Genomic DNA, 22,147 nt, shown 5'->3' with positions numbered 1-22,147 from the left:
AAGAAAAAGTGTTCGAAATTTGGAAACAGGTTTTGTAGTGAACTTATGAAGCTCCTGTGTAGTGAGCTTGTGACCCCTTGTAGAATGAAAAAGTAAGTTATAAGTAAGTGCTAGACTTGTCCTGTGATCACTACGAGCGACAAGAAACCTCAAGAGAGAAACTACAGAAAACATGTATCCTAGACCAATTCTAGGTGTATTGTGTCCTTCATGTCTGGGCCACAATGACAAAACCATTGATGCCATTCTTTGTGATGCACCTGATTGGGGGGTCTTGATTGCATTGGGAGGTGTCAGGTTACAAGCTATGGGTTTACAAGCAGAGGAAAGTACTCAAGGACTTTTTTCTAAGATAAAATACATTTTAAAACAGTCTTTACAACCCAAATAATTATACTTTACCGTTCAAAAATTTGGCGTCACTTAGAAATGTCCTTGTTTTTGAAAGAAAAGCACATTTATTTTGTCCATTAAAATAACATTAACTTTATCAGAAATACATTGTTAATGTTGTACATTTATTTTACGAGGCAAGTCCGTTAAGAACAAATTCTTATTTTCAATTATGTCCTAGGAACAGTGGGTTAACTGCCTTGTTCAGGGGTAGAATGACAGATTTGTACTTCTGTCAGCTCAGGGATTTGATCTTGCAACCTTTTGGTTACTAGTCCAGGCTCTAACCACTAGGCTACGCTGCCGCCCCAATTAACTATTGTAGCTGGAAATGGCAGATTTTTATGGAATATCTACATTGATGTACAAAGGCCCATTTATCAGCAACCATCACTCCTGTGTTCCAATGGAACGTTGTGTTAGATAATCCAAGTTTAACATTTTAAAAGGCTAATTGATCATTAGAAAACCCCTTTGAAATTATGTTAGCACAGCTGAAAATATTTTTCTTTGCAACTCGGCCTAGGAGGACAGCATCCTGGAGACAACTCTTCACTGTTGACATTGAGACTGGTGTCCTCTTGCTCAGTTGTGCACCGGGGCCTCCCACTCATCTTTCTATTCTGGTTAGGGCCAGTTTGCTCTGTTCTGTAGTACAGTATTCTAGGAGATCTTCAGTTTCTTGGCAATTTCTCGCATGGAATAGCCTTCATTTCTCAGAACAAGAATAGACAAACATGTTTCAGAAGAAATCCTTTGTTTCTGGCCATTTTGAGCCTGTAATCAAACCCACAATTGCTGATGCTCCAGATACTCAACTAGCCAAAAAAAAAGCCAGTTTTATTGCTTCAGCACAACAGCACAACAGTTTTCAGCTGTGCTAACATTATTGCAAAGGGGTTTGTAATGATTAATTAGCCTTTTTAAAATGATAAACTTGGATTAGCTAACACAACATGCCATTGGGAGTGATGGTTGCTGATAATGGGCCTCTGTATGCCTATGTAGATACTCTATAAAAAATCTGCTGTTTCCAGCTACAATAGTCAATTACAACATTAACTATGTCTACACTGTATTTCTGATCAATTTGATGTTATTTTAATGGACATAAAATGTGGTTTTCTTTAAAAAACAAGGACATTTCTAAGTGACCCCAAACTTTTGAACGGTAGTGTATAAACATTCATTGGTTATTAAAGTGTAGTATTGTATAATAATAATAATAATAATGTGTATGATTTTATATAAAGGTTTAGTAAAAACATTAACGTTATAGTTTAACATTGCACAGTAAACGTTTTAATAATTGTAATATGTATGCATTTCTGTACTAAAGATTTTGAAGAAAATAAAGGGTTTTAAAGGTAAATTACATTCTTTTAATGAAATCTCTGTCTTTCTCTGTCTCCCCAAGCTGTTTCTATCTTTTTCTCTACACAAGAGCGCTTGGTTCTTGGGATGTGTGCATGTGTGTGTAGTGTCTTTGAAGCAACTGTTTTACACACGAGTTCTCAGCTATCCAGATGTAATGGTCAACACGTTGTTAATCTAGGTGGTCCTAACACACAAGCGGCCAATATGTACACAAGGGGCACCCCAAAATGTCTTTGAAACAACTGTTTTAAACCTGTTTAACCTTTACCCTTATAAAAAGAGTTCTCAGGGTGGGCAAGATATACCCTTTACTGCTGATCCTAATAAAATACCAAACCTTTACCTTTAACCTCAAGGGGGGCATCTGGGGGGGCATCTGGGGATGTCCGTGGAATGTCCGGTGGATCTCTCCAAACCCCCCCCAAATAATCCAGGTGCCTCACACCATTATTGAAAGGGTTATTGTAAATCTTAAAGATATACCCTTTACTGCTGGCCTTAACAGATACCTTTTAACCCCCCCAAGGTCTTAATTCATACTCTTTGTAGACAATAGATTCTGCCGTCTTACACTGAACCCAAACCGGCTGCGCACGTGCATAAATGTATTTTGTCCCCCTACACCAAAAGCGATCACTATACGCAGGTTAAAATATCAAAACAAACTCTGAACCAATTACATTAATTTGGGGACAGGTCAAAAAGCATGAAAAGTTTATGGCAATTTAGCTAGTTAGCTTGCACTTGCTAGCTAATTTGTCCTGGGATATGAACATTGAGTTGTTATTTTACCTGAAATGCACAAGGTCCTCTACTTCGACAATTAATCCACACATAAAACGGTCAACGGAATCGTTTATAGTCATCTCCTTCCAGGCTTTTTCATCTTTTAACTATGGTGATATGGTGAATGGCATCTAAACTTTCATAGTATTACTACAACGACCGGAAACACAGTTCGTCTTTCAATCATCCACATGGGGATAACCAATTAGGAGATGGCATGTGGGTACCCGCTTCAATAAACCAATGTAGCTCAGTTGGTAGAGCATGGCGCTTGTAACGCCAGGGTAGTGGGTTCAATCCCCGGGACCACCCATACGTAGAATGTATGCACACATGACTGTAAGTCGCTTTGGATAAAAGCGTCTGCTAAATGGCATTTATTATTATTATTATTATGGGAGAGGCAGGACTTGCAGCGCGATCAGCAACAGAAATAGAAAGGACTTCTATTTTAGCCCTTGGCAACGCAGACGCTCATTGCCGTGTGTGATTTGATTTGATTTGAGCAGTGTGTGTACAGTAATTGAATAACATAGATTGCGGAATATACTTTGCACGCAACGCGAGCAGTGTGGTCAGCCTGTTAGGTTCTAACTGTTAGAAACTGGGACATGCTTAACACCCCGGCCGTCCTACAATCTAAACTAGATGCCCTCAATCTCACACAAATTATCAAGGAACCTAACAGGTACAACCCTAAAACCATATCATCCTGACCAACTTTCCCTCTAAATACACCTCTGTTGTCTTCAACCAGGATCTCAGCGATCATTGCCTCATTGCCTGCGTGCGTAATGGGTCCGCGGTCAAACAAACACCCCTCATCACTGTCAAACGCTCCCTAAAACACTTTCAGTGAGCAGGCCTTTCTAATCGACCTGGCCCGGGTATCTTGGAAGGATATTGACCTCATCCCGTCAGTAGGGGATGCCTGGTTGCTCTTTAAAAGTGCTTTCCTCTCCATCTTAAATAAGCATGCCCCATTCAAAAAATGTGGAACTAAGAACAGATATCACCCCAGACTTGACTGCCCTTGACCACCACAAAAACATCCTGTAGCGTTCTGCATTAGCATCGAATAGCCCCCGCGATATGCAGCTTTTCAGGGAAGTCAGGAACCAATACACACAGTCAGTTAGGAAAGCAAAGGCTAGCTTTTTCAAACAGAAATTTGCTTCCTGTAGCACTAATTCCAAAACGCTTTGGGACACTGTAAAGTCCATGGATATTAAGAGCACCTCCTCCCAGCTGCCCACTGCACTGAGGGTAGGAAACTACTAATCGATAATTTCAATAAGCATTTTTCTAGGGCTAGCCATGCTTTCCACCTGGCTACCCTTACCCCGGCCAACATCTCAGCACCCCCTGCAGCAATTTGCCCAAGCCCCCCACTCTTCTCCTTCACCCAAATCTAGACAGCTGATGTTCTGAAAGAGCTACAAAATCTGGATCCCTACAAATCAGCTGGGCTAGACAACCCTCTCTGTCTAAAATTATCATCCAAAATTGTTGTAATCCCATTACTAGCCTATTCAACCTCTCTTTCTTATCGTCTGAGATCCCCGCAGATTGGAAAGCTGCCGCGGTCCTCCTCCTCTTCAAAGGTTGAGACACTCTAGACCCAAAGTGTTATAGACCAATATTCATCCTGCCCTGCCTTTCTAAAATCTTCAAAAACCAAGTTAAAACTTGTTCAGGATAGGGGGCGATATTTCTCTTTGGATGAATTGCGTGCCCATAGTAAACTGCATGAAAATCCGTCCTAAATTGCTAATATATGCAAATGATTATTATTATTGGATAGAAAACACTCTGAAGCTTCTAAAACCGTCTGTGAGAATAACAGAACAGAACAGGGCAGGCAATTTTCCAAACTAGTTTTGAGATCCTGAAAGTTGGGGCAACTTTGACGTCATCGCCCCCTCCCTCCCCAACAAGTTATGGATCTGGAAACACTTCCTATGTCTTCCACTAGATGTCCTCATTCAGTAGAGCATTTAATTGTGCAAATGCTGTGAACTTTGACCCAGTGAGGCGAAAAACTTTGAGTGTCGCGAGGATTTCCATGTGCGTTAGGGCGCGCATTGGGCACAGAGCTTCATTTGTTCCAGCTAGCCCTAGATGAACTATGTTTGTCCGGTTGGAATGCCATTCGTTTTGTACGTTTATAACATCCTAAAGCTTGATTCTGCACTTAGTTTGACCAGTTTAGTCAACCTATAATATGTCATTTGGAAGATTTGATGCGCAATTATTCTGGACCTGAAGTCATTTTTTGGGCATTTGAGCTGAAAGTGGTAGCATATGCTACTACATGGACACTAGAATTTAAACAAAACGATGTATTGGGTAAGTATGACTCCTTCCACTACATTCTGATCTAAGACCATCAAAGGTAAGGGAATATTTATGTTGTAATTTTGTATTTCTGTTGACTCCAACATAGCGGAGAAATAATGTTACGTCTGAGCGCCGTACAATTTGATTTGATTTGAGGTAATGAGTAATAAGATGTTTGACTGTTTATCGATGTGAAAGACATATAACTTATAGAGTTTATTTCGGGAGATGGTAATTCTTCCATGGTGCCCCAGATTAGACAAAACTAGAGCCTGCAGGACTTGCATTTTGGAGTGCGGTGTCAAAAATCACAGCATCTCTTTACTACGGACAGACCTCTCCCTATCTTTACAACCATTGAATATATATGTTTTGACCATGACAGTTTACAATCTAAGGTAACACCAAGTAATTTAGTCTCCTCAACTTGCTCAACAGCCACAACATTCATTACCAGATTCAGCTGAGGTCGCGAACTTAAGGAATGATTTATACCAAATAAAATGCTCTAAGTTTTAGAGATGTTCAGGACCAGTTTATTACTGGTCACCCATTTCAAAACAGACTGCAACTCTTTGTTAAGGGTTTCACTGACTTCATTTGCTGTGGTTTCTGATGCGTATATGGTTGAATCATCAGCATACATGAACACACATGCTTTGTTTAATGCCAGTGGCAGGTCATAGGTAAAAATAGAAAAGAGTATAGGGACTAGAGAGCTGCCCTGCGGTACACCACACTTTACATGTTTGGCATTAGAGAAGCTTCCATTAAAGAAAACCCTTTTAGTTCTGTTAGATAGCTCTGAATCCACGGTATGGCAGAGGTTGAAAGGCCATAACACATATGTTTTTTCAACAACAGGTTATGGTCAATAATATCAAAGGCTGCACTGAAATCTAACAGTACAGGTCCCACAATTGTCTTATCACTTTCTTTCAACCAATCATCTGTCATTTGTGTCAGTGTTGAGTGCCCTTCTCTATAAGCATGCTGAAAGTCTGTTATTTTGTTTACAGAGAAAGAGCGTTGTATTTGGTCAAACACAATTTTTAGCAACAGTTTGCTAAGAGCTGGCAGCAAGCTTTTACAGGTCTGCTGTTAGAACCAGTAAAGGCCCCTTTACCACTCTTGGGTAGCGGAATTACTTGGCTTCCCTCCAGGCCTGAGGACAAAGACTTTCCTTCAGGATTCAGATGAAAAAATATGACAGATAGGAGGGTCTATATAGTCTCTCAATTTGCAGTAAACATGCTAGTCAGATATGCAGCCAGACTTATTAGCCACTCCTTTTGCCCCATCTCTTTCATCCAATCAGTTTTACAATTCCTCATCAACCCATGGAGTCTTAACAGTTCCAACAGTCAGTTTCTTAACAGGTACATGTTTATCAATAATTGGAAGAAGCAATTTCATAAATCCATCAAGTGCAGCGTCTGGATGCTCCTCATTAATCACATTAGACAAACAAATATGTTTAACATCATCCACATAATAGTCACAGCAAAATATGTTGCATGATCTCTTATACACTTTAGGCCCAGCTGTTGGAACTTTGACTTCCTGGATATAGCCACTGTATCCAATGGGTACAGACACAGCTTTAGAACAAAGTTCTACAATATTAGTAAAAACGTGATCAATACATGTGGATGATCTTGTTCCTGTAGTGTTTGTAAACACCGTAGTAGGTTGATTAATAACCTGAACCAGATTACAGGCACTGGTTACAGTAAGAAGCTTCCTCTTGAGAATACAGCGTGATGAAAACCAGTCAATATTCAGGTCCCCAAGAAGGTAGACCTATCTGTTTACATCACATACACTATCAAGCATTTCACACATATAATTTAGATACCGACTGTTAGCACTTGGTGGCCTATAGCAACACCCCAAAAGAAAAGGCTTTAGATGTGCCAAATCAACCTGCAACCACAACACTTCAAAAACACTTGACAAAAGATCTTCTCGTAGCATTACAAGGATATGGCTCTGAATATATACAGCAACCCCTGTCCCATAAGCATTTCTGTCTCTTCTATAGATGTTATATCCTGGTATTGCTACTGCTGTATCATCAAATGAATTATCTACGTGAGTCTCAGAAATGGTTAATATATGAATGTTATCTGATGTTATCAAGTTATTGATTTCATTTACCTCATTTCAAAGACTATGTTACGGATACCAGTATCCTGTGTGTGTATCCTGTGTTGTTTTCTCTCCTTCTCCCCTCACAGGTGAAAATCATCACTCCCCAATCAGTCAACAATCCAATCATCAATCAGAAGACACACCTCCTCCTGTTTCCTACCCAATCACAGTTCCTTTCCCTTGGTTTAAGAACCCCATCAGTTGTTTGCTCTAGAGCTCAATCTCTCTGTAAATGCCATGTCTGTAGGTCTCTGTTTCACTCTCTCTTTGTGTATTAACATCTCTTTTGTTTGAGCACCTCCATAGCACTTTGTCCTCACCTATGAGTATTGTTTTTGATTATTGTGTTTGTTTGTTTGCTGGTGGGAAAAGGGGAAACCAAGACAAGTTACCCATGGGCATACACTAACAGTAGGTAGACTTTGTTAAATACACTAGTTAGAACTGGGTGGACCACCCACTGTATTTTTGGTTGGTTGTTGTTAAAGTAGGCTAGTCTAGCTTAGGGATGTTTTTGAATACTTGTTTCTTTCCTTGGGTCCAGCTCAGCACCTTTTCCTGTTCCCCCCCCATTACTGTGTGTTTTACAAACCTTGAGTTTGACTTTAGATTTCAGTTGTCCTGGTTATTTTGTTTCACTTTTACTTTGCCACTATAATTTGCATGAGTTATGTTACGGGTCTCACTACCATCCCCTCTAGATTGTCGGACCAAAAGGGATTCGTAACAGCCCACATTAATATATGTAGCCTATTTTCAGCCCTTTCCTGGGTTGCTTATCAGAGACAGACATAATATAGACAAGAGCAAACCATGCAAGAGAAATTTATGTTCAGCAGTCCATTAATCAATTGGTGTGTGTGCTGCAGGGTTGAAGTTATGAACCCATAGGCTTGGCTCTCTCATCCCTTCCAGGCTTCTGGATAGTCCTCGTTGAGGAAGATATACGCTCCTCAAGTTATTGGCTCTTTCCAGAACAGCTACCTTGTCCTTGAACCTCAGGAACTTGACTATTATCGGCCTATCACCTGGGCTGGTGGCCGGTTTTCCGTCCTGTGGGTGTGCTCCACCTCAATCTTCCTGTGGTCCATTTTCAATTTCTCAGAGATAATTTCCCTCACTTTGTCCTCAGACTCCGTCCAGGTCTCATGGATATTCTGCAATTCCGTCCACAACCATGTTCCGACTTGATTGTACCTCACGATAGTCTGATTTATCCGTCAATGTTATCATGGATTCACACACAGAACTGATATCCTCTCTCAATGACTACGGATTTCCGTCATCTTTCCGTTCTCCTGTTTCAACTCATCAGGGTGACTCTGGGAGAACTGAAAACTGTTCCTCGGGTTCTTGACCTCTCTTGGCAGGTTGTCCATTCCTTTATTAGTTGAATCCACACTTGAAGCTATTTTGTTGTTACAATTGCTTGTGGGACTTTTTGATAATTTAAAAGATCCTTCACGTGTGTCCTCAACGGTACTGCCACCGGCTTTGGTCTTGGTAGCTAGCGACGTAGGTTACGCTGTTACTCCTCGCAGCTCCAGGCAGGGCAGCGTGTCCAGTCCTGCTCCAGGACAGGAGCCTTCCTCTGTGCCGAGGCCAAGTCCGGGCACGGCATTCTACCCGGCTCCATGGCCGGACCCGTGGTCTGGGCATGGGCAAAGTCCCACACCAGAGCCGCCACCAATGCTGGTGGGTACTTCCTTCATTGGAAAAAAGCTGTGTGTCCGGTGTCTTCGTGTGTGTATGTCAGCTTGTCAGCTGCAATGTGTATTGTAACAGTGGTCACGAAATATTCTGTTTTAGTTTACCCCTCCCCCCACACACAAACACATACAAGTGGAAGTTACAAGGTTCAGTCATTAATCTAATGGATTAAGACGGACAAGACTCTGAAATGGGATTGGGAGGATTTGACTCAGGAAGCGTTCTGTCTCTGGGCTAAAAGGGTTGGTCTGGGGCGATCTGGGATTGATACACACTTTTGGATTGTTGATATATAGCCTTTGATTGTTGATGAATATCAATAAATGCCTCATGAGATTAGTTAAACTGTCTTTCTCCATCACAATCCAAAATGTTAGATTTTTAACTAAATTATTGTAAGCTTCAAAACATTATTTTTGATAAAATGGATCAAGAAAATACCATCTATACATGTGACATTGTTACATTTCTCCAGCCCTACAGGTGCAGGATCTTCATTTGAGACAGTTTGCTACAGCAAGATAATAAGAGTGGTTGATGCAATTTCCGTTAGGGCAAATGAACTCGGACATTTTAAAGTGAAAATGATAAACTTTAGAAGCCTCTTTTAACATTGAATACACTAAGTTTGCATTTCCGGCTGTTCAGGAAAATTCTCAACAACAAAAGACTGATCAAATTAAGATGCATCTGTATTCATCGATCCTACATCTCTATCTGTCTGAGATGACGTGGGGCCAGATACCAAATGGGACAGGCCTCAGGTCCAGGTGGGACAGAAGCAGACAACCAGCAAGGTCACTGTTAAGATGCAAAACGTGAGGGATTGGAATTGTTTGAGCAAGTGAAGTCCTGAAGGATTTAGAAAAGTTTGAATGGGGCTTGACTAGAAACCAACTCATAAGATGCCTGACAATTAAACAATATGTCTTTGTTACTTTGTTATACTGTATAGGTCTTATACTGTAAATGTTCTTATTACCCCTCCCCAATTCAATCCATCACAAGGTCTGTAAGTGGACAGTTTTAAAATGATTTCCTGGTCAATCAGAATGCTCATATCCGTGTTCCATTTCAAACTTTTTTTCTCCCGTTTCGACCTCTGAGAGTGACCCAGGTGAGAGTGGAAGTTGCTCATAATCAGCACAGATCTAGGGCCAGTTTAAACTTTGAAACCCCATGATAAAGGTCAGGATTGGCATTGTGAGAGCTGATCCAGGACCTGTGGTTTGGGAGCATTTGGCTGGAGCTGATACTCTCTCTGTCCTCCTGTGATACTCAAAGGTAATTTGTGATTTTTGAGGTTGACATTTGGCGCAGCTAATTATAATAGACTAATCTGATTAGGTGGGGGGGTCTGTACAAGAGTCTCCTGTCATCGTGCCATCTGGAGAACTCTCCCGAAGAGGAGAGTTGAGGAACAGGGTAATTCAGTTGGACAACCCAAACACTGCGGTCCCATAGAGGGTGAGACTACACTTTCCCTGTATCGACTGTCCCCACAACCAATAGGCGAGTGTCGGCCCGAGGAAAGGAAGTAGCGACTAACTTCAGTCTTGGCCATTAGCCTGGACCAGTGTTCAGGGAGATTCTAGCTCAACTGAGCAATTCACTCAGTTAAATGTATGCATGTGGAACGTCTTTTTCAATTTTATTTTTTTATTGAGGGATGGATTTATTTTTATTGACGGGAGTCAACAAAGCCATACTACTACATTTTATTTATTTTTATCAAAATTCGAATAGGATCAATTAATCGGTGTGTTTGTATAATTGACTACCCTGAGTTGTTTTCACTATTGTTAGACAACTCAGGTCTCCTTCTAGACTCATAGGCTATATTAATGGCCTTTTTGGGACAGAAATAAATGGATGACTGCAGTGTGTTTCCTCAGTGTGGCCAGAAGTCGCAATGTAATAAATTTGTTTGCACAACCCACTGTCACAGTGGCTCATTTTGGGTTTGGCTGGTTGCCTGATTATGTAGGCACAGCGTGTTGGTAGAGGGTAGGACTGAAGTAGTACCCAAAAAAGAACACCCACCACGTAGCCTTCATGTTTTTCCAAAGTTCAGCTGTATGACATTCTTTTAGGATAGGGAAGAGTCAACAAGGCCATGGAAACAGACATGTCAATAGTTAATTGGGTTTGTTCATACACTCGGATGTCGAAGGCTCTCATTTTGCAGGCCAGCGGATTCATTTCCCTCCCCCAAAAATATAATATGTACTGTATATATTTTGGAACTCAGTCGGGGTATTCTCACATCCCCATGGCAAAACGTGTAGAATTGCAGGAAATTAACTCTACAACTTAAAAAAATGTCTCTCTGCTGTCAAGTGACCAGCGAGCCACTGCGGGCCCTCATGATCAGTTCAGTTCAGGTTTTTTTTTTTTTGTGGCCCCCACCCCATCAAAGTTGCCCATGACCTGACATGTCTTTTACTGTGTCAGTGCAAACCCATCGAGATCAACTCTACTTAAAAACATGACGTTATTAGAGTAGAATTCCTAGCGACTAGCCATACAAAGCTACACAATGGATAGGGTGATCTTATTGGCTAATCCTGTCCCGCAACATTCTTTAGCTTGCTGTGACATCCTACAGTTATTTTACCACATGACATTCTTAAGAAAGAGGAATTCTATGGATTTGAAAGGTAAAGATTAAGGTCTGGGTTCAACCCACTGGAAGCACGTTGTTCAAGACTGATACAAGAATGGCACATACTTGTTTGATAATCTGTTAAGTAAGTGAATTAATTCACAAATCCAAATTTTAGATTCATTTGGATCTTTACTGACGAGCAACTGACGATCAGAGTTACTCGATGTTTATTTTGTGTGCCCTCTCACTGATCCTCTTCCCCCTCCTTCCTTCTCAGGGCAAGATGGCTCGGGATATGTCAGACATTGACATCCTTAAGATGGAGCTGGAACAGCTGAAGAAAAGTCTCGACACCCAGGGAGCCTGTACGTAAAATCAATGGGTCCATAAAGAGAAGCTCTGTAGCATAACAAAAGGCATCACCGTGCACTGATACAGTCCCATTGAACTGAATTGGAATGCTTCTATTGACCCCTCTCCGTTTCTCTTAGGTGTCCAGGACATCCAAGGACACCATGGACTGGTGTGAGGCTGCGTCTGGTACCGACTTCCTGATAACTGGAGTACCAGATGATAAGAACCCCTATAAGCCTGAGAAGGGAGGCTGCATAATCACCTAGTCCTCCCGGGGGGACAAACAGCCCCAGGTGGGACACAGGGGGAAAAACATCATGTTGTACTTACATTGGAACACATGGCAAACTTATTGCAGCTATGTATCACTCTTTACAGTGCTGAAGAGGCTGAAACTGGAGAGAAGAAATCTGAGAGACATCCACTAAGTTAGCCAGTTTAGGACAACACAACATGTCACACTGACTAGGCTACACAAGGTCACCGGGAGCTGAGGAGTTTTATCCAGGGACGATTCAGGGGATTAGAGGGATCACTTGGTTACAATGGTGTCCTTCCTTTCTCCTTGAAGACCTATGACCCTATCCCTCTCACCTGTCAGTTGCCTCTGGCGGTTATAGAGCTTCCAAACAGGCTCTGGAATGTTCCAATTGCACCCACCACTGACTGGCTTTTGTTGAGCTTGTAAATAAAGTGTACCCAGTACAGCAGGTTCTTTGACTTCTTTTGGTTCTCTCTGACTTCTCTCTTGTTTTGCACCTCATATGAACACAAAGTCCACAATTTGGTGTTTTGCTGATGGTGGTGGAAAACAATGTCTCAGGTGCCGCTCCAGAATCTCCCATAAGTGTTCATTTGGGTTGAGATCTGGTAACTGAGACGGTCATATGGTTTACATCATTTTGATGATCATCAAACCAATCAGTGACCACTCGTGCCCTGTGGACAGGAGCATTGTCATCTTGGAAGAGACCCCTCCCTTAAGGATATAAATTATTCACCATTGGTTGAGGGTGATTGTAACGGTTTTCCTCCTCTTCTGAGGAGTAGGAAGGATCGGACCAATATGCAGCGTGGTAAGTGTTTGTCATTTTATTAAACTGAACTGACCACTACAACGTGAACAACCGAAACAGTTCCGTCTGGTAACTAATACAAAGACAGAAAACAACTACCCACAAATCATAGTGGGAAAACAGGCTGCCTAAGTATGGTTCTCAACCAGAGACAACGATAAACAGCTGCCTCTGATTGGGAGCCATACCAGGACAAACACAGAAATACAAAAACATAGAACAACACAGAATGCCCACCCCAACTCACACCCTGACCAAATTAAAATAGGGACATTAAAAAGGAACAAAGGTCAGAACGTGACGGTGATCACACAGGGCTGGCTGTGTGTTTAATTGGTGTTTACCTTTCCCTCTAAGGGGATGAGAGGACCTAAACCATGCCAGGAAAAAAAAATGTCATAATTTTTGCAAATGTTTAAAAATAATCAAATAAATATCTAATTTTCATAAGAATTCACAACCCTGAGATTACATATTTTAGAATCCCATTTCACAGAAATTACAGCTGTGAATCTTTCTGGGTAAGTCTAAGAGTTTTGCACACCTGGGTTGTACAATATTTGCCCATTCATTATTTTTTAAATTCTTAAAGCACTGTCAAATTGATGGTTGATCATTGCTAGACAACCATTTTCAAGTCAAGCCATAGATCTTATGCAGATTTATGTCAAACTGTAACTCAGCCCCTCAGGAATATTCACTGTCTTCTTGGTAAGCAACTTCGGTGTAGATTTGGCATTGTGTTTTAGGTTATTGTCCTGCTGAAAGTAAATTAATCTCCCAGTGTCTGACGGAAAGCAGAGTGAACCAGGTTTTCTTCTAGGTTTTTTCCTGTGCTTAGCTCCACCCGTTTATTTTTAGTGTAATACCCACCAGACAGGGCCAAGGGCCTCAGGGTTAGGGAGGCAGTCTGTAGTTTCCATTCTGATGATCAACCTGTTTTTCTATATGGCTTATTTTACCTCCTTAGAATAAATTGCTTTTCTTTCTCCTGTTATTGTTTCTCTTGTTGTGATGTGTGTTTTGTCCTATATTTACGTTGAATTTATGCTTTTTTTAAATCCCAGGCCCCGTCCCCACAGGAGGCCTTTTGGTAGGCCGTCATTGTAAATAATAATTTGTTTTTAACTGACTTGCCTAGTTAAATAAATAAAAATAAATAAATGTACCATTTGTGTTAAACTTGCTAGATAGCTTGCGTACTCCTGCTAGCATTGTCATTCAGAATGCATCACTATTTAGCATGCTTCTTGGCGATTAGCATTTGTTAGCATTTGTCTATGGTGCTAGGCTATTTCCGGTTGTAGATTGCTCATGCTTGTTATGTTTTATAATGTGTAGATATTGCTACATTGCTCAACTGTTCTTTATGCATCTAGCATGTGTTTGGGTCCACAGTCTGTTTCGTTGTTGACATGCAAATAGGCATATATTTTCCCATAATGTGCTATAGCCTAAGTTCTCCTCTTTTCTTTACAGAACCACAATTAATATCAGAGAGAGTGGTGTTGTGGGTGGGTGGCGGGGTGGGTGTGTGTGTGGATCTTCATTCAACCCTTGAACTGGAACTACTGCTTGTGTTCTGAATGGACACCCTGTGGTGGTTGCTACCAGCCTCAAATCCTTTTTTTCTATCCCTTTTTATTGGTCCTTCCGATTCATAAACAAACCATATTTTTCACTACCAATAGGGGCCCTTCTTTACTAGGCATTGGAAACCCTCCCTGGTCTTTGTGGTTGAGTCTGTGCTTGAAATCCACTGCTCGATTAAGGGACCTTACAGATAAATTGTATGTGTGGGGTACAGAGATGAGGTAGTCATTCAAAAATCACGTTAAATGTCATTATTGCAAAGGGGTTGAATGCTTATCGACTCAAGACATTTCAACTCTTCAATTAATGTGTACAAATTTTAAAAAACAGAATTCCATGTTGAGCCTGGCACCTACTACCTACCGTACCTTGTTCAAAGGCACTTAAATCTTTTGTCTTGCCCATTCAGTCTCTGAATGGTGCACATGCACAATCCATGTCTCAATTGTCTTGAGGCTTAAAATCCCTTATTGAACCCGTCTCCTCCCCTTCATCTACACTGATTGAAGTGGATTTAACAAGTGACACCAATAAGGGATCATAGTTTTCACCTGGACTCACCTGGTCAGTCTATGTCATGGAAAGAGCCGGTGTTCTGAAGCTCCCATTTGAAATAGAATGACGAAGTGAACAGATGCAGTTGTTCGTAAAGTGGGAATCATGCCACCTTGCTACCTGTTTTTTCAAAAGCAAGCACACGAATGGAACGTCTGGCTCTTTTTGACATTACGTGGTATCAACACTAGGTGGTGCTGTTGACCACGTTTTCAATGGTAAACTTCCAGCCAAAACAGATTGTTTTGGTATGGTTCCAGATTACTTGCATTGGAAACTCAGCCCAAGGCTAGATATCTGTACCCTTTATCTAAACTCTCTGAAATCGGTGAGTGGAGGAAAATGTATTCTCCAAAATGGCTTAATTTGCAAACCAGGCCCAAATATTAAGGACATAATCTAACATGATTTAAAGCTGTCTTTTTCCCCCTTTTCTTTTACTGAATGTTGAATCTGAAAGCCATCTAAAATACAGCAGGGCCTTCAGTGTACTCCTCACATATGAAGTACATCAGTTTTGGATGGCTTTATCCCAGAGATTTTGAAATTGTGTGAGCGTGCATGCGTGCATAAGTGATTGGTGCATGGGTGTATGTGAGCAGGCATGTGAGCAAGTGGGCATCTGTGTCCGAGCCAGCTCTGGAAACACTTGCTATCCTACTGTGTGTGAACTGCAGATCTGTGTATGTGGCAGACTTGTGACAGTGAGAGACAACCTCCTTGAACCTTCATTCACTTCACTGCTATTTCCCCTTAAAGGAGTGATGGTGGTGACTAACAGGCTTGGAGCTCCCCCTGCAGGTCAAACAGCCTCATAGCTTGCAGAGACATTTCCCCCCTGCTGAGACTTTCCAAAGCTGGGCTAGTAATACTGCACTACTTTTGAGGTCTCTGGTCAAACGTGGTGGGCTATATAGGAAATAGGGTTCCATTTTTGACGTAGAGAATAATAGTATGAAACAAATGCTGAGAGGGTATATTCTGAGACCTTAGTAGAGGACACATTGGAAGTGCAATTGAATGCATTTGAACAAGAAACAACAGGCCCTTGTTGCAGCTTGTATCATAGCTTTCATAGCCACACCAAGTGGCCTACATCACAGAAAAGTAATTGTAAGGAGTTGCTGACACCAGTTCCTCCCAATAAAGAAGTTGCAAGAGAACAATTAGGTGAAGTGTTTAGTGGGCCCTTAAGCATCAATTGATCCAAGGTAAAGTGGACTTGGAGCAAGATCTTAAGCATGAATCTGCTGAGGGCTCTGAGGAAAAAAAGTGCTAATCTTTGCTTTAGCTCAGGCACATATGGTGTCATGGGGGTGGTCTCACAGTAGGCTGCTCCTGCCACAGCACAGGCTCCAGATCAAAACCTATGGGTCTGCACTCTTAGAACCTGACACACACAGGGATTAGAAATGTAACAGCAACTTCTAGCAGTTTAAGGTTTGAAATATGCGTATTTGTGTATTTTTTGTATGATTGTGCTTTATTTTTTTATATTTTTTATTGTTCTTTGTTTTTCTTATGCTCCTGCCTTGATTGTGTACGTGTTTGGTCTTGCCATGCAGGGCTCCCTCGCAAAGGAGACCTTGGTCTCAATGGGACTCCCCTGCCTAAAATGAAGGTTACATAGATAAATAATACATATACTGTGGTCATGTATCAACATTCACTTATGGACACATCGGCATTTGACGACACCCTACTGTTCACGCAACAGATTCATCTCTCCTCATATTTCCCTGGTGATGTCATATCATTTGGTTACAATCCGTTAACTATTGCAACTGAAGAGCTTCAAGTTGTCAAGGAACGAACTAAATTAGTCAAGCGCATGCTTGTCTGCAGCCTTTGATGTTTCTTGGCAAAATATTGACAGAAGAAATGGGTGTCTTCTCTGTTATTCATTTTTTTTAAATGCCAGCAATGGAGTGACAGATCTGTTTATGAGTGTCGCTATGTCTCCTTAGTTCTGTAGCTAGGATTGAAGTAGGGATGTATTGTAAGAGTGTAATTCCTTGATACAAGTCTGTATTATCTTTATTCTACAGGTACGTCGACCACAATGCATCTGCATTTTGTGCACAAAACAGGATTTGATGCAGAGGCATTTGATGCAAAGCGAGTTGATGCCCTTTGCTACACTGTGAGGTAGAAGGACCGATGGATGGACACACACACAGACACACAGACACAGACACAGACACAGACACACAGACACAGACACTCCACCAGAACATCTGATGATACTCATGTCTCATATCCTGTAACAGCTCTGTTGCCATTATAAGATAAGACACTATGGAACATCTCACTGGCCAATCAATATTCACCAGGTGGGTGGCTACTAGTTACTGCACTCATACAACCCTCTAGAAATATATGTTTTACCTCAAGTTCACAGCATTAGGTACAGTAGGCCTCTTAATTAAACATGGGCAAAATGTAAAGTGGTGAAAGTGAGCGGTTACAAGGCTGGCATTTGAATATGAAAACAGTTTACCTTTGGAGGTGTCTGAAGGCATCCTCATGAGAATTTGTCTTCGCCCAGTGCGTTTGTTTACCAGGGGCCTCGCGGGGCTCATCCCCCCCCAGGTCGCCCTGACCCGTGTAATCGCCCAGGCAACTATTTTGACTGGGCCAGAATCAAAGGTGCTGTGGGAAGCCGTCGACTTCCTAGGACTAAGTGGACATTTCCTAAGGAAACACGGAACAGGTTGACTGCGCCCAGTGTGGCAACCTGGAGGATAATGCCCTCTTTGTGAGGAACTGGCTAGCAGCAGCTCACCTACCCCTCCTCTCTTCTCTTTACTCTCCATCTCTCTCTCTCTCTCTCTCTGTCTCGTGAATTAATGGAAATATATGCAAATTATTTTTAATACCATTTAAATGTAGATGTTTTTTGCATTGGATATATTTACCATAACATATCGAGACAGAAACATAAACCTTTTACCTTATCATAAGTAGAAATCATTTCAAATGATTAAATCCTTCCAATAGACATTGAACTGTAATTAAATGAGTTGACTCTTCAACTCATGGGATGATTTCACTGAACAACAAAATAAAGGAAATATTGAATGATCCCCAATGATCCATCACATCTCCCAAAAACATTTTCAACCTACATCTATAAAATGAAACTAAGCTTTGGTTGTCTTCCTTTCAGGCTTCCATGTCTTCTCCCTGGACCTCCTCAATGTCCACCTCTTGAACATCAGACTCTGAGGTCTCATCTTCACTGCCACTTCCCAACCTTGTTGAGGATGGCTCATTGTTAGGCTCAAAAAGACTCAAATTTGAGGCAATAGAGGAAAGAGCCTCAGATCCACAAAGTCCCTTCCACCAGGTGGCTGATGAGATATGTTGGCACGACTGCCATATTGCATCTCCATCCCAAAGCCCTTGCTTGGAAGTGTACTTCGCCAGACTGCCAAGAAACCTTGCGCTCATCCAGGCCAAGGTGGCGAGACATGGAAGTGATGACACCATAGGCCTTGTTGATCTCTGCACCAGACAGGATGCTCTTGCCAGCATACTTGGGGTCCAACATGTACTCTGCGGCATGTATTGGCTTCAGGCAGAAGTCTTCACTCTTTTTGATGTATTTCAGAACTGCAGTTTCCTCTGCTTGGAGCAACAGTGAAGTGGGCAGGGCAGTAGGGATATCTTCTCTTACATCTGCAAGCAGAGTCTGAATATCAGACAGGATGGCATTGTCTCCATTAATTCGAGCAATGGCTACTGCTATAGGTTTCATGAGTTTCAGGCTGCTTACCGCTCTCTCCCAAAATACATCATCCAGGAGGATCCTCCTGATGGGGCTGTCCATATCGGCAGACTGTGTTTTGGCCATTTCTTGTAGAGACTCCTTCCCCTCCAGGAGACTGTCAAACATGATGACAACACCACCCCAACGGGTGTTGCTGGGCAGCTTCGATGTGGTGCTCTTATTCTTCTCACTTTGCTTGGTGAGGTAGATTGCTGCTATAACTTGATGATCCTTCACATACCTAACCATTTCCTTGGCTCTCTTGTAGAGTGTATCCATTGTTTTCAGTGCCATGATGTCCTTGAGGAGCAGATTCAATGCATGAGCAGCACAGCCAATGGGTGTACTGTGAGGGTAGGACTCCTCCACTTTAGACCAAGCAGCCTTCATGTTCGCAGCCTTGTCTGTCACCAGTGCAAATACCTTCTGTGGTCCAAGGTCATTGATGATGGCCTTCAGCTCATCTGCAATGTAGTGACCGGTGTGTCTGTTGTCCCTTGTGTCTGTGGTCTTGTAGAATACTGGTTGAGGGGTGGAGATGATGTAGTTAATTATTCCTTGCCCACGAACATTCGACCACCCATCAGAGATGATTGCAATACAGTCTGCTTTCTCTAGGATTTGCTTGACATTCACTTGAACTATGTTGAACTCTGCATCCAGCAAATGAGTAGATAAAGCATGTCTGGTTGGAGGAGTGTATGCTGGGCAAAGAACATCCAGAAATCTCTTCCAATACACATTGCCTGTGAGCATCAGAGGTGAACCAGTTGCATACACAGCTCGAGCAAGACATTCATCAGCATTTCTCTGACTACGTTCCTCCATTGAGTCAAAATAACTTCTGATTCCAGGAGGACCATGAGCTGTTGCTATCGATGAGGTGTCTGATTCATCATTTTCACCTCAAATATAAGTAGAGGGACTTTTGTCAGAGGTTGCTCGTCGTGAGCATTGATGCATTGATGCACTTGTCCTGGTGATTCTGCATCTTTATTTCATTCGCCACATACGATTTGGCACAGTATTTGCAAATGTACACAGCTTTTCCTTCTACATTAGCTGCAGTTAAATGTCTCCACACATCAGATAGTGCCCGTGGCATTTTCCTGTAAAAAAAACAGAGTAAAACAAACCCAAATACAATGTAATGTACAGATAAATAGTTAAGCAGTTAGATTAAACAACTCCTTTGTAAGATACATGTATGGAAACAGGTGAATTAACACCTCAGTTAGCAGGCTCAAGCAAGCTAAAACCCACAAGGTAGCAAAAACTAAGTAGCAGAATTGGTTAACAAGTTAGAAATGATTTAAACACACTTTGCTGTAGGCTACTGGTTAACAAAAAATGTAATAGAAAATATATTCACCCCACCCAGTATTGTAATCAAAGCTTACCAGAAAGCATGTAATCCTTGTCTCAGTGTTGTAGTGTGGGCTCAATAGCATATCATTGGTGTGCAATATCTTGAGAATCAGCTGTACATGTGATGGAAGAGTGCACTGTCCATGCAGAGGGTTGCAATTCCATTGAATTGTGGATAGTTTAATCAAAATATGCCACAATACCTAGAATTGCCTTGTGTATCACATGCAAAAAGGTTCACTGTTCAACTTTTTGGGGGGATGAATTTAAGCAAAATTCCCCAAGACTTACCGGAAAGTTTCAGACCCTTTGCAACCCTACTGTGGAGCATAAGTGATGTGCTTGTGGGACTTGTCAATATTTTTGTCGAGGCCTATTTCTCCATCTTGAGAAGAAACCTTGGAAGAATTGCATAGTCTTTGAAGCGAGTAGACGGCAGGACATCTAAAGGCCCAGAGGCGGTCATTATAACGGGTCAAAAGTAGTTTATTGTGTGTACTTTGTGTGTACAATGGCATCTTGAATGGTTTCCCACCCTTTAAGATTGCAGAGCTGATGGATAGAGAAAGGAATTTTAGCCGTTTCCAAACATAACTTCTAAACTGTTGTTCTTTTTTGGAAGAGTTTATTTTTCCTTTTTATACATCCAAGGTGAGCAATGAGCTCAAAACCCAGTCAGCATCTTTCCCTAAGCCACATGGGCAAGTATCATAGTGGAATTGTTTGCAGGAGCAGGACGAGCAGTGAGATATATTTATCTTAAATACTGTAATACTGCAAATAATAATGTGCTCGCACGCACTCGCCCAGTGTGCATGACTGTTTGACCCCTTGTAGACTGTGAGCAGATGACCTCTCCCTAGGGAACTCTAGCCAGTCACAGAGCCGAGAGCATGGCCCGTGAGTCACAGTTTGTGGGTGTGGGATCGGCCTGACCAACACTGGCAGTGAGAGCAGTCAATTGTACTGGAAGTAGCATTTTCTCTGGGTGTGCGCCAGCTCATGTTTTTTTATTCGAACGTTGAAAGAGTGAAAATGTTACAGAAAAATCACTAACACGTTTTTGACCAATTTTGATAAATGCCCAGAATAGAGTCGAAGATACAGAAGAATAGTGCCAGGGACAGGCTGATCAATTCCTGTTATTTACTATCTGTGATTCTGGAAATATACATAGCCATGTTCAGTAGGACTCGTGGTTCAATTGGGAATTCAGAGATGGGGGAGCCCTATTTGGAGGGATTTAAGGTAAGGGTTGAACATAAGACTAGGTTTAGGGTTAGCAGCCCGGAGAGAGACGAGGGCTCAGGTTCAACTCACACGTGGACTTTCCTTAGAGGTGTAAGGTCCCAAAGTGAGTTTCCCTGATAACTATATTTATCATTAAGTGGGCCTTGAAGAAACCCACATTAGTTGATTGTTTGAGTGGGTGATGGAGATTGTGGTGGAACTGTTTGATTATTGAAATTATTATGGTTTTATTACCCTAATTGAACACTGAAAATACTGTATATTATGGTTCTAGATTATGACAATGTGTTATGATACAGTATGAATTAACGAGAGAGAAATGGGCCATAGTTACTATTGTGTAAAGGTTGAATTACATAGATCATGTATAGGTTGAATGACTTAGATTTACACAGACACTGAGCCCAGCTCTATAAATACTAAAACAAATACTTACTCCAGTCTCTCTACTCTAGAGGAAGTAGAACCAGACTGGCTGTTCAGCTCTACTTACTGTCCCCCCTCCCCTCCCCTACAGTACTCACTCTCACTCACTCTGTTTCCTCTCTCTCTCTCTCTCTCTCTCTCTCTCTCTCTCTCTCTCTCTCTCTCTCTCTCTCTCTCTCGTTAGAAGAGAGATGTGACGTCATCCTGAAGTAGACTGACTCCTCCTGGTTTCAATATGGCTCTCTGTACTGTCTGTAGTCAAGAGGAGTTCTCGGTAGCTGCAGTGTACAGTCAGATCAAGGGGACTGGCACTCCCTGCACTAGCAATGTATCGTACTACCATTGGGTTCAGCTGTTTGTAATATTGGCTGAGCAGCGTGTACT

At 41.8% G+C, this 22,147-nt stretch overlaps 1 pseudogene; it reads left to right on the top strand.

Annotated features, from left to right (window-relative positions):
• The first annotated feature begins 11,651 nt into the window (after positions 1–11,651).
• LOC118384776 (guanine nucleotide-binding protein G(I)/G(S)/G(O) subunit gamma-T2-like) lies at positions 11,652–12,371 on the top strand (annotated as a pseudogene).
• Positions 12,372–22,147: the final 9,776 nt, after the last annotated feature.

Source organism: Oncorhynchus keta, chromosome 5 (assembly GCF_023373465.1).
Source record: "Oncorhynchus keta strain PuntledgeMale-10-30-2019 chromosome 5, Oket_V2, whole genome shotgun sequence".
NCBI lineage: Eukaryota > Metazoa > Chordata > Actinopteri > Salmoniformes > Salmonidae > Oncorhynchus > Oncorhynchus keta.
Note: the sequence above shows the minus strand (reverse complement) of the source record. Positions and strands in the feature narration are given on the sequence as shown.